Source organism: Mesocricetus auratus, unplaced genomic scaffold, assembly GCF_017639785.1.
Source record: "Mesocricetus auratus isolate SY011 unplaced genomic scaffold, BCM_Maur_2.0 Super-Scaffold_100021, whole genome shotgun sequence".
Taxonomy (NCBI): domain Eukaryota; kingdom Metazoa; phylum Chordata; class Mammalia; order Rodentia; family Cricetidae; genus Mesocricetus; species Mesocricetus auratus.
Window position 1 is genome coordinate 1909990 of NW_024429202.1, and position 9629 is coordinate 1919618.

Below are 9629 nucleotides of genomic sequence, written 5' to 3' on the forward strand. Positions count from 1 at the left end.
ATCCATATGGAGGAAAGGCAGAGCCCACTCTAACAAGCTGTCCTCTGCAGCTTCGAATATGGATACATATGAAGCCATAGCAGTCCCCTCCAATGTCCCTGTGCCACTTTCACCCAGCACATTTCTTTGTCATTTAGGCATTATTAACCTATCTAATACAAATAGACATGAATGGCTTTCCATTTAAAGAAGAAAACTGTTCTTTGACCTCCATACATACTTATAAACACACACACACACAAATAAATAGATGCATAAATATGATTTAAATTTTTTTCAAATAATTGCGTATTTTGTGGTTAGAAGGATCATCCCTGATTTATAATTCAACATTCTTCACTTCTTTTTAAGACACACTTTCTGTAAATTGTCTTTCTAGCCTTATATTCCACTCAAAATGAAACTACCAAAGAGGGGGAATCCCAGACATCCAGATAACTCCCGGGCTCTGGCAGAATTCCTGAGATCTAGTCAGATTTCAGGCAGGAGCAGACAGGCAGGGGCCCAGCAAAATCCGTCATGAAGGGGGAATAGCTCAGAAACTTGAGCACTCGTGGATCAAAGGGGGGGAATGGCAGGTGACTGTCAGCCTGAGAAGAGGCCCAAATGGAACAGCGCGCACGGGGCAGCCCTGCAGAGCTGTGGCGCTGCTTAGTTCCTCGAGCCTGACAAGCATGGAAGCCACCGCAGTTCAAGAAGGAAGCTCCACACTGTGGCTCGTGCATGAGTGAGCTGAAGCTCTGTGCTGTGGCTGGGCAGGAGGAAGGCAGTGGGGGGCACCTGGGAGAAGCAGCAGTCAGGCGGCTTGGGGTCCCGTGATGCAATGCTGCTGCGGAACAGGACACATAGGAAAGGACAGGCTCATCAGTTTAGATGTTCTAATCCACAAAGAGACTCGTGAGGGCACATGCTCCCCTTTATCACCGCCACGTATCGTTCAAACCAAACTAGCACTTACTTGCTTTAAAGTTAAACAAGTTCAGCTGAGTTCCAGCGTGCCCTCCTAATGGGTCATTTTACTCTATTTCTGGCATTAATGTGTTTTTTTTTTCAAAACATTTTAAGGCTGTTCCTGTTTTGATGGCTCTTTGAGCTCATTCACTGCCCCTCCTTCACACATGCAGACAGTGGGCTCACTAACTCTCATGGCTGTGCACCTCATCACATGAGCAATTTTTCCCCCAGGAACTTATTTGCTGCCATAAGCATGTGTTCCCCTATTCAGGACAGTAGTCGAAAAGCTCATTTACAGGCCCCAAAACCTTATCAAACTCTGATTTATACAGGCAACCACGTCAATAAACACATCAAAATCCTACTGGGCATGGGGCAGTTCCTAAATAAAATTCCGTGTGTCCTTCCTGGACAAAGGGCTGCCAAGTCATGGGACACTTCCTCTAAGACAGTGAGGTTTGTGACATTTATCCTCTAGTGTCAATTCATCCACCAGTGTTCCTGGTCCCCCTGGCCACATGTGCTCTGGGGGGTAAGGTGTATGACCCCAGGGCCTTTCCACTTTCTCAGTCATTTTATTACCTATATGGCTAGTGACTTGGGAGGAAACAGAATTCCCACTTATCATTGGCTGCTTTTTATTATGTTAACACAGAAAACTATAGAAGAGAATAACAGTCGTGCTTTGAAAACATGTTTACAAAGAAAAATACTTAACTCTTTGAAACCTTTTGTGAGACAGGGGAAGGATAAAGAGAAATAACATCTATGAAATCAGGTATTTTGTTAGGTACTTTCCACATGAAGTATTTATTTCAAACCTCAAAAGACATATCTATTTCATAAATGCAAGTAGTTAAATTTATGGTAAATGAATAATGGCTCTAGGTTCTGCAATCAGTCCATGGTAATTCCAAGAATACAAGGCAAAAACACTAATTCTCCTCCCTTTTCTTGTCCCTCCGGTGTGACGCCTTTTTCCAATTATCCAGCGAGACTGGTAGCCAGTGACACTGCTTATATATGGCAGCAAGAAGTATTGTGTTTATAACTAACTGTTGATCCTAGGTGTTGTAAGTTCTTAGCACATCTCTGACTCTACCAGTTACTTTGTGGAATAAGGTAGAGGACAACATCACAGCCTCTAATATCCTCTCATAATACAAACCCCTTAGTCACTAAGTCACACCACCTTCCTCCAGTCACCAAGTACTCAGCAAATGCTACCTGTTATCTCCTGGAGGCTAAGCACTAGGATGAGATTTGTGAAGGAATCCTGCCATGGGTGGTCCTGATGGCTAAGCACACCAGTCCAAGATAGACAGGTATCTCAAATTGGCATGAAGGAACAGAGACTTAAGAAGAAACTTTTTTTTAACAATCACTGGCTTTTCTAATGTGTAGAAATAGCAGCAGCAGGGAACCAGTGTCTGATTAAAACTGCTAAATGCTCATCTAAAAATCCCTATGTAGGGAACAAATGAAGTCCTAAGTGAATTCATCCACCAAAAATTTGCCAGACACTATAAACCAAGGACCGTGCCAGGCATTGAGAATTTAAGGGCAAGCTAAAAGGCATGGGCAAGCTTTATGGGGAATGGGACAGAGAGTGATTGCATACACAATCAAAGAGTTTTGTCAAATGTTATCAGCAATACTACGAAGCTTAGAGTGTTATAAAAGTAGATACTGAAGGTTTCCAGTGATAAACTGACTAGCTCTCTATCTCTGTCTCTCTCTGTCTCTGTCTCTCTCTATGTCTCTGTCCCTGTCTCTCTGTGTCTCTGTGTCTCTGTGTCTGTCTGTCTGTCTGTCTGTCTCTCTCTCTCTCTCACACACACACACACACACACACACACACACACACACACACACACACGCACATACACACACTCCCATGTCCTAACCTCCAGAGCTTGAGTTAAAGACTGGAAATGGGAGGATAACCCAAAATTATCTAAGTGGGCCAATCGGAGGGGTGCTTGAAGCTGGGAGAGGAACCAGAGGGATACCCTGATAGTATGCAAGGAAGATTAGACTTGCCACTCCTGGCTTTGACGATTCTGGGGAGGCTCACAAGTCAAGAATGGGTATAAATTACTGTGGAAACTTTCCCATACATACCAGAAAGGAAAACAAACAAGTAACATTGGGTTGTAGTCCACATGAGAGTTGTACCTACAGAACTGTGAAATAATGACTTTATCTGTTATTTTAAGACGCTAAGTCTGTGGTCAATTGTTCTAGCAGCCATGCAAAATTGTGCAGTACTAAGCCTGGTGGGTAGGGAGAAAGGTCAGAAAGAAATTGAGGACTTTAATGGAGATTCAATGAGTGAGTGTTTTGCCCATAGCTTCCTGTCTTTCCTCCCCCATTTTATTTTTCAAGTCTGGCACTCATGCCTGTGTCTTCGTCTGTTGTCTACCATAAACTTTTCTGACAATTAGGTCATATTCCCAACAAGCTCCATAAAGTCGGTAGCTCTGACTGCGATCTCTTGGCACCACATAACCAGTTATAGGTACCCTCCTTTAAGTGTCTACTGAGGACCGTCAATGTGACAGGCACAGCCATATACAAAAGAGCAATGTCATTGCTGGTAGAGAGTAGAGAGAGTTCACGTAAAATATCAATTCAATTTGGTCATAATCTCTTTGGAAGAGCAGAATCCTGAATTTGTTGTAATCTCAGAAACTACCAAGAAGCAAGGCACTCATAAAAAGATGAGCACTTGGAGTTTAACCCACAGAGCCAGTGGGATCTGTGAACTTGACTGTCTCCAGCTCCTTGCTCAAATGTTTGAACAACATCATCAGTAGCAGGAGACAGAATCATGAATCTGACTACCAGAGCTGTCACCACTAGATGACAAATTGGCCTCTGGATTTTAGGACTAAGGCTTCAAAATTCACTTTGATTCAAAAGGGACATGATAGTTTTAATTGTCTAATCTAGAATCACCTGGTAAATGGGGCCCTGGACATGTCTGTGGTAGATTATGTTGACCCATCACCCATTTTGGGTGTGACGATTGCCTAGGCTAGGACCCTGGCTGGGAGACAATGAAGAGAGCGAGCTCCTCACTCTCCTCTTCCTGACTGTGGTGTCGTGTGTGCAGCTGCTTTGGGCCTTTCCCTGCTCTGACTCCCCCACCATGATGATCTGTATCTTGAACCATGAGCTAAAATAAACCCTCATTTCTTAAGCTTCTTTGATTGGGGTATTTGGTCACAGCAACAAAGAAAAGTCACCAACGAGAGACCAAGCAACAAGAGACACAAACAAATGCACCATGCCAAGGACTCAGCAGGGTCTCTGCTGTTTGGTGCCTGGCCACTCACCAAAATTTAAAATCCCAAAAACTTTTGACCCTTGTCAAGTTTTCAGGGAGAGGAAGTTTTGGTTTTTATTCATTTTGTCTTAAACTAGTCAGTGTAATTGGGGCATGTATGTATGTATGTATGTATGTATGTATGTATGTATGTATGTAATCCTAGAGCCTCCAAGCACACTGCAGAAAAATCAGGGGAAATGTGACTGAGGCCTTGATGGAGCATGTCCTCCTCAGCAGAACATCTGAAGCATGTCACAGTCATGCATAATAAAGGAGAATTCTTCAACTGCCTACTGGTTTGAGAAGGTGACCTGCCAGTCCCTGGGTATCTGGGTGGGAGACATTAATCAAGCATTCCATTGTCAGTGTTTGTTAAATATACTTAAATGATCCTATCTGCCTGGGCTGTTTAGACCTGTCAGAAGTAATCTGTCCCTTCTTGAGCCTTGCTAAACAGGTTTTCATCCCTGTGACTCAGCCATTTGTTCCCAGTGAAATACAAATCTCTTACTTGCTAAACCCTGCTCACCCTTAGAAACTCCAAATATGCTTACCATGCCACACCATGGACAGTGGCTACAATTGTTGTTGGATCTTCTTGCTTCTCAGAATAGTACAGAGGATGTGGCCAAGTTCCCCTCCAGGGAGTTGGGGAAAGTAGAAAGTAAATGGAAGGCAAACCACAGAGACAGCAAATGGGAATTCTCAAACGGAACTTGGAAAGATAAACTCAGACGACTTTAACCTTGCTGACCCAGAGCCCCAGGCAGGCACACAGGCATTAACCACACACTGCACAAACAATAAGTGGGAAGCTCAGTTAGAAGATTTCTGGTCTGGACTACAGGAGGGCAGTTTACAACGTGGAGGAGGATGAAGCTCCCTTTCACATGGACAGACGGTTGATGCTGAAAGCTAGTCTCTCTCTTGTCACGGGGGCTCTGCTTTGGCACTAAATGGGTTTGACTCCGTCACTTCCTCATCCTCAGTGCCATCTGACTGCAGAGTCAGGCAAACAGCAAAGGACAGCACTGCGGTGCTAAGTAGTTAAAGTTTGTGGGCTTCACCTTGAAGCTGCCCTTCTAGAGATTTCTCCTGATGGGCTTTACCTTGCAGCTGCTCTTCTAGAGATTTCTCCTGATGGGCTTCACCTTGTAGTTGCTCTTCTAGAGATTTCTCCTGATGGGCTTTACCTTGCAGCTGCTCTTCTAGAGATTTCTCCTGATGGGCTTTACCTTGCAGCTGCTCTTCTAGAGATTTCTTCTGATGGGCTTTGCCTTGTAGCTTCTCTTCTAGAGAGAGATTTCTCCTAATGGGCTTTTGGGCATATTTGTCCCATTTTTCTTTATGTTTGAAAGAAAAATGAACCACAAAATAAGAAGGCACATATTTAATAAAAAAGTGGCACTAGTTCATAACAGAAGAGTATTCTATAGTCATCAGTTGTTTACAGGAAGATCCAAAAGTAAACTTACTTTTATCCACTCATACTTTTCAGTACTTCTTCCTGATTTTCTACAAAGATCATCATTTGCTCTGGATATTGGGGACAGAGTGAAAATGGAAGGTAAGAGTACTGGTGTCTACACAATAGACCTGACAGAAGAGGGCATCTTCCTTTAAAACAATCTACAAGAAAGACTCATGTCTAACAAGAACCTGGTCATCATGCAGTCAGGTACTTTTGTATTTCTCTGTACTTAAGAACCAAATGGTGATTCCCCATTTGCTCTTTTACCGGATCCTCTGAGGGAGAGCTGATTGCTATTTAAAAGATTGCATGAAAACAAAAAGTTGTGGGTGTGGTCTTCACAACCTGGGGAGTCCTTCACTTCCAGGACTGCATACTTCGGGAGGGCTTCTCCTTTGGGGTTCCCATACAGGAGCGTCATTTGCATTTCAGTGTCATGGAAGTGGATGGAGCTGAGACTCTCGATGCAGATAAATTCTTTTTCAGTGCAGTGGCTCCCAGCCCTTTCTTATTAGATTATAAGTTTGTCCTTGAGTTGCTCTTATTGCCAAGAACAGGCTTGGTATATGTCAGAGAATCCTGTTGCACAAATAAATGAATGCCCATATCAATGGGTTTCCTTCCATAGTTTTGTTTGTCCCAGAAAGCACTTTTGAAACTTCCTGCCAAAGCCCTGCTATTTCAAGAAGACAAAAGACAAGGAGGCAGCTTTGTGATGGTGTGAGAAGGACTCCTGGCCATTGCTCAGTAAAGCAACTACAGCTGAAAGTGAAAGAAACACTCTTCCTAATTGCTTTGGGATAACATGCTTCCACATCATTCCCTTCTGCTTCCAGAGGACCACAAATACAAAATGTCCAAAGGAAACGCTTAGGGATGACTATATGAATGGAGAACCCTGAGAATAGAGGAGATAGTTCCTAACCAGTTAGGAGCCCAACAATTAGGAACACTGTGTCTGAAAAACACAGAATTTAGAAAATGCTCTAACAGAGAAGAGAAAGAAGAACTTCTGACAAATTAGTAACAAATAATGGCATAGGCAGTGTAAGGGGTAGGGCGGGGTCTCAGATGGTGAGAGGAGATAAAAATACAAAATATGTTCTGTCTTACTCACAATTAAAGGCCTGAAAACAAGTCAGAAGAAACCATTTCCCACTGAATTGTCAGGGAAACGTTACAGTGATTGTATCTGAAGCCTGCAGCAAGCAGAAGCCTCTTGCACCAATGAAAAATGAACTAGCAAGTTCAAAGTTTTCTCATGGCTGTTAAGCAATACATACTAAAGTAAAAATGCACAGTGCTAAAAAAATTGATTTGACAGATATGTTGCAAAAGAACGATAAAACAAATCATACTTAGTCATGGCAAAAACAAAAACAAACAACAAACACCTGGAAACCACCTAAATGTCTATCAAGTGTGGAAGAATTGAATGTCTTGAGTGTGCTACAGAGTAACCCTGTGGTGAAATACTGCACAGCCATCTAGTAAAAGCCAAGAAACTGTGTGTTCAGCTGCAGAAAGTCAAGCATTCAGTCTCTCATTACTGAGAGGAAGGTCACTTAAAGACATCACACATGTTTCTCTGAAAATCAAACCAGGTAACCTTAGTGGCCTTGTCTTTGTTGGAAGGATTCAGTGAAGTCAGGAGTTGCAGGAGAGATATTTTTCTATTTTGTACCTTTCTGCATTGTTTGAATTTTCTAAATATGCTCATAAAATTTTTAAATGTCAACAGAGGTTATCTGCATAGTAAGATCATTGTAATAAATATTATAAAAGGTAGAGACAGTTGTGTGTGAAGAAAACAAGCCAGGACGCCCAGGCTAAAAGATGCTACCGAGTCAAAATCATGCCCCACCCACTAACAATGGGAGCTTTGAAACAAAAATTTCCTCCTTCCCAAAACATTTTAGTGTTGTAGCCATCCACTCATCTAAATAATTACCTCAATATGGACATTACAAAGACACTTTATAGTAAGAAACAAAAGAAGTAAGGCTTTATGGAAACTCAAGAGAGTACCAGTGATGAATACTAGCGTGCTTTTAAAAAAAATCCTTCTCCCTTCTTGACCCCTAATAAACAGTAGATGTCTACGGATGTCCCTAACATTCAGGATGTCCCTGAAGCACAAGAAGCCACAGTTTTTCATGACAACAAATATCCATTCTTTGATGCCCTCCAGACAGGGTGAGCAGAGCAGAGTGAACTTAGAACTGGTAAGCAGAAATCCTATCTGTCAACCCTGGGAGCACCTTCGAGAATTTGTTGACTGAGAGGCAAACTTAGCAGCAGGCAACCAAGGTGGGGCCACCAGCAGAACTAGGTGCCTCTGTGCTCAGTTATGTTAGGTATAAAGGCAAGGTAAGGGAAACAGACTTGGGACCCCGCATACTGGGTGGGAAATGGGGGAGGCCACACAGCCAAGAAGCAGCATCAAGGGGGTGTGGCCTTCTCAGCTGCCCGCTCTGTAACTTCCCTGACAGTAGCGTTTTTTAAACTAGTGTTTTCATTAGAAGCAAAATACATGTGATCATATTTTTCTATGACTCTCATTCTCAGCCCAATATTTTTTAACACATAAAATTCCTGTAGGGATGAAGAAATAACTTCCTTGGTAAAAAGTGTGTGAAGAAGCCAACACCTAGAAAAGACAGTACTGTATCTGAGGCTTGCTGGCCAGCCAGCCTACATAATCAGTGAGCTCCAAGTTCAGTGAGAGATCCTGTCTCAAAAAACACAGTGGAGCATAATTGAGGAAGACATCCTTACATACATATGCATGTGTACCACAAGGTATTCATAATCCATATTCATAAATGCATATACATCACACACACACTTACCCCACATACAAACATGGACTTTTAACTGAATAGTACGATAGCATCCTTTAGGTGTCTTCTGTAGCTTAGCACATGGCAGCTGTTTTACACGGCTCCACATAGGTGCAGGGAGCATCTCCAATTACACAGAGGAGGACAGTGGAACTTGGAGGGCTCATCTCGGTCCGCAATGACTCTGCAGTGAGGAAGCAAGTTGGGGCCTAGTTAAACACTGTGGGTGCTGCTCGGTGTTTCCCAGTTAAAGTGGTGACTTTGCCTTCCCTTGTCATCGTCCGCATCAAACATGAACAGACTATGCCACAGCTGAACTGCAGGTGTATTGTGCACATAGATCATCTCCAGTAATGGAGATGGTGTGGGTCTGGGCTGGTCAGCCCATAGCCACACACCATGCGTGACCACTGAGCACTTAGTGCTTGACTGGGGATTAAAGAGCTGAAAATGTTTCAGTGAATGTCATCTTAGGTCATTGCAATGTAAGTAGATACGTGGCCACTGTATTAGATGACACAGTTCTAGCCAAGGTCATTCAAGAATCATTTGATTTTGGTGAAGGGGAGAGAGAGACAGACAGACAAGCAGACAGACAGACAGACAGAGACAGAGAAAGACAGAGACAGAGAGAGAGAGAGAGAGAGAGAGAGAGAGAGAGAGAGAGAGAGAGAGAGAGAGAGAGAGAGGAGATAAATTAGAAAGAAGTAGCAATATTTTTTAAAAACTCACAAGCATCAATAGCTGGGAAATAAAACCCTCTGATCTCATCTCGTCCAGCCCACTCGTTTTACACAGATGAGCAAACTGAGAGCCACAGTCATGAACCAGTTCATGGAGTTCACACAGCCAGCCGGAGAAGAGCTTTTATTCAACACTTGGGTGTGGTGCTGTGTGTCCGGTTACTAAGTTCAAGTGACTGCATAGGCTTGACCTAAAGCTTTTTAGCTTAGGAGCTTGTTAGAAGTCACGGGCAGGTGGAGAGCTATCTTCGGCAGAAGGACTCCCTGAGACTGCCAGAAATAGT

General features: G+C 43.1%; 1 long non-coding RNA gene across 1 annotated transcript; it reads right to left on the bottom strand.

The window, feature by feature from the left end:
* Positions 1-298: 298 nt before the first annotated feature.
* LOC110341307 lies at positions 299-9629 on the bottom strand. The gene is made up of 3 exons (XR_002383197.2): positions 9335-9629; positions 8612-8786; positions 299-826 (listed from the first exon to the last, which is right to left on the bottom strand). It is a non-coding gene; the product is annotated as an uncharacterized LOC110341307 (long non-coding RNA).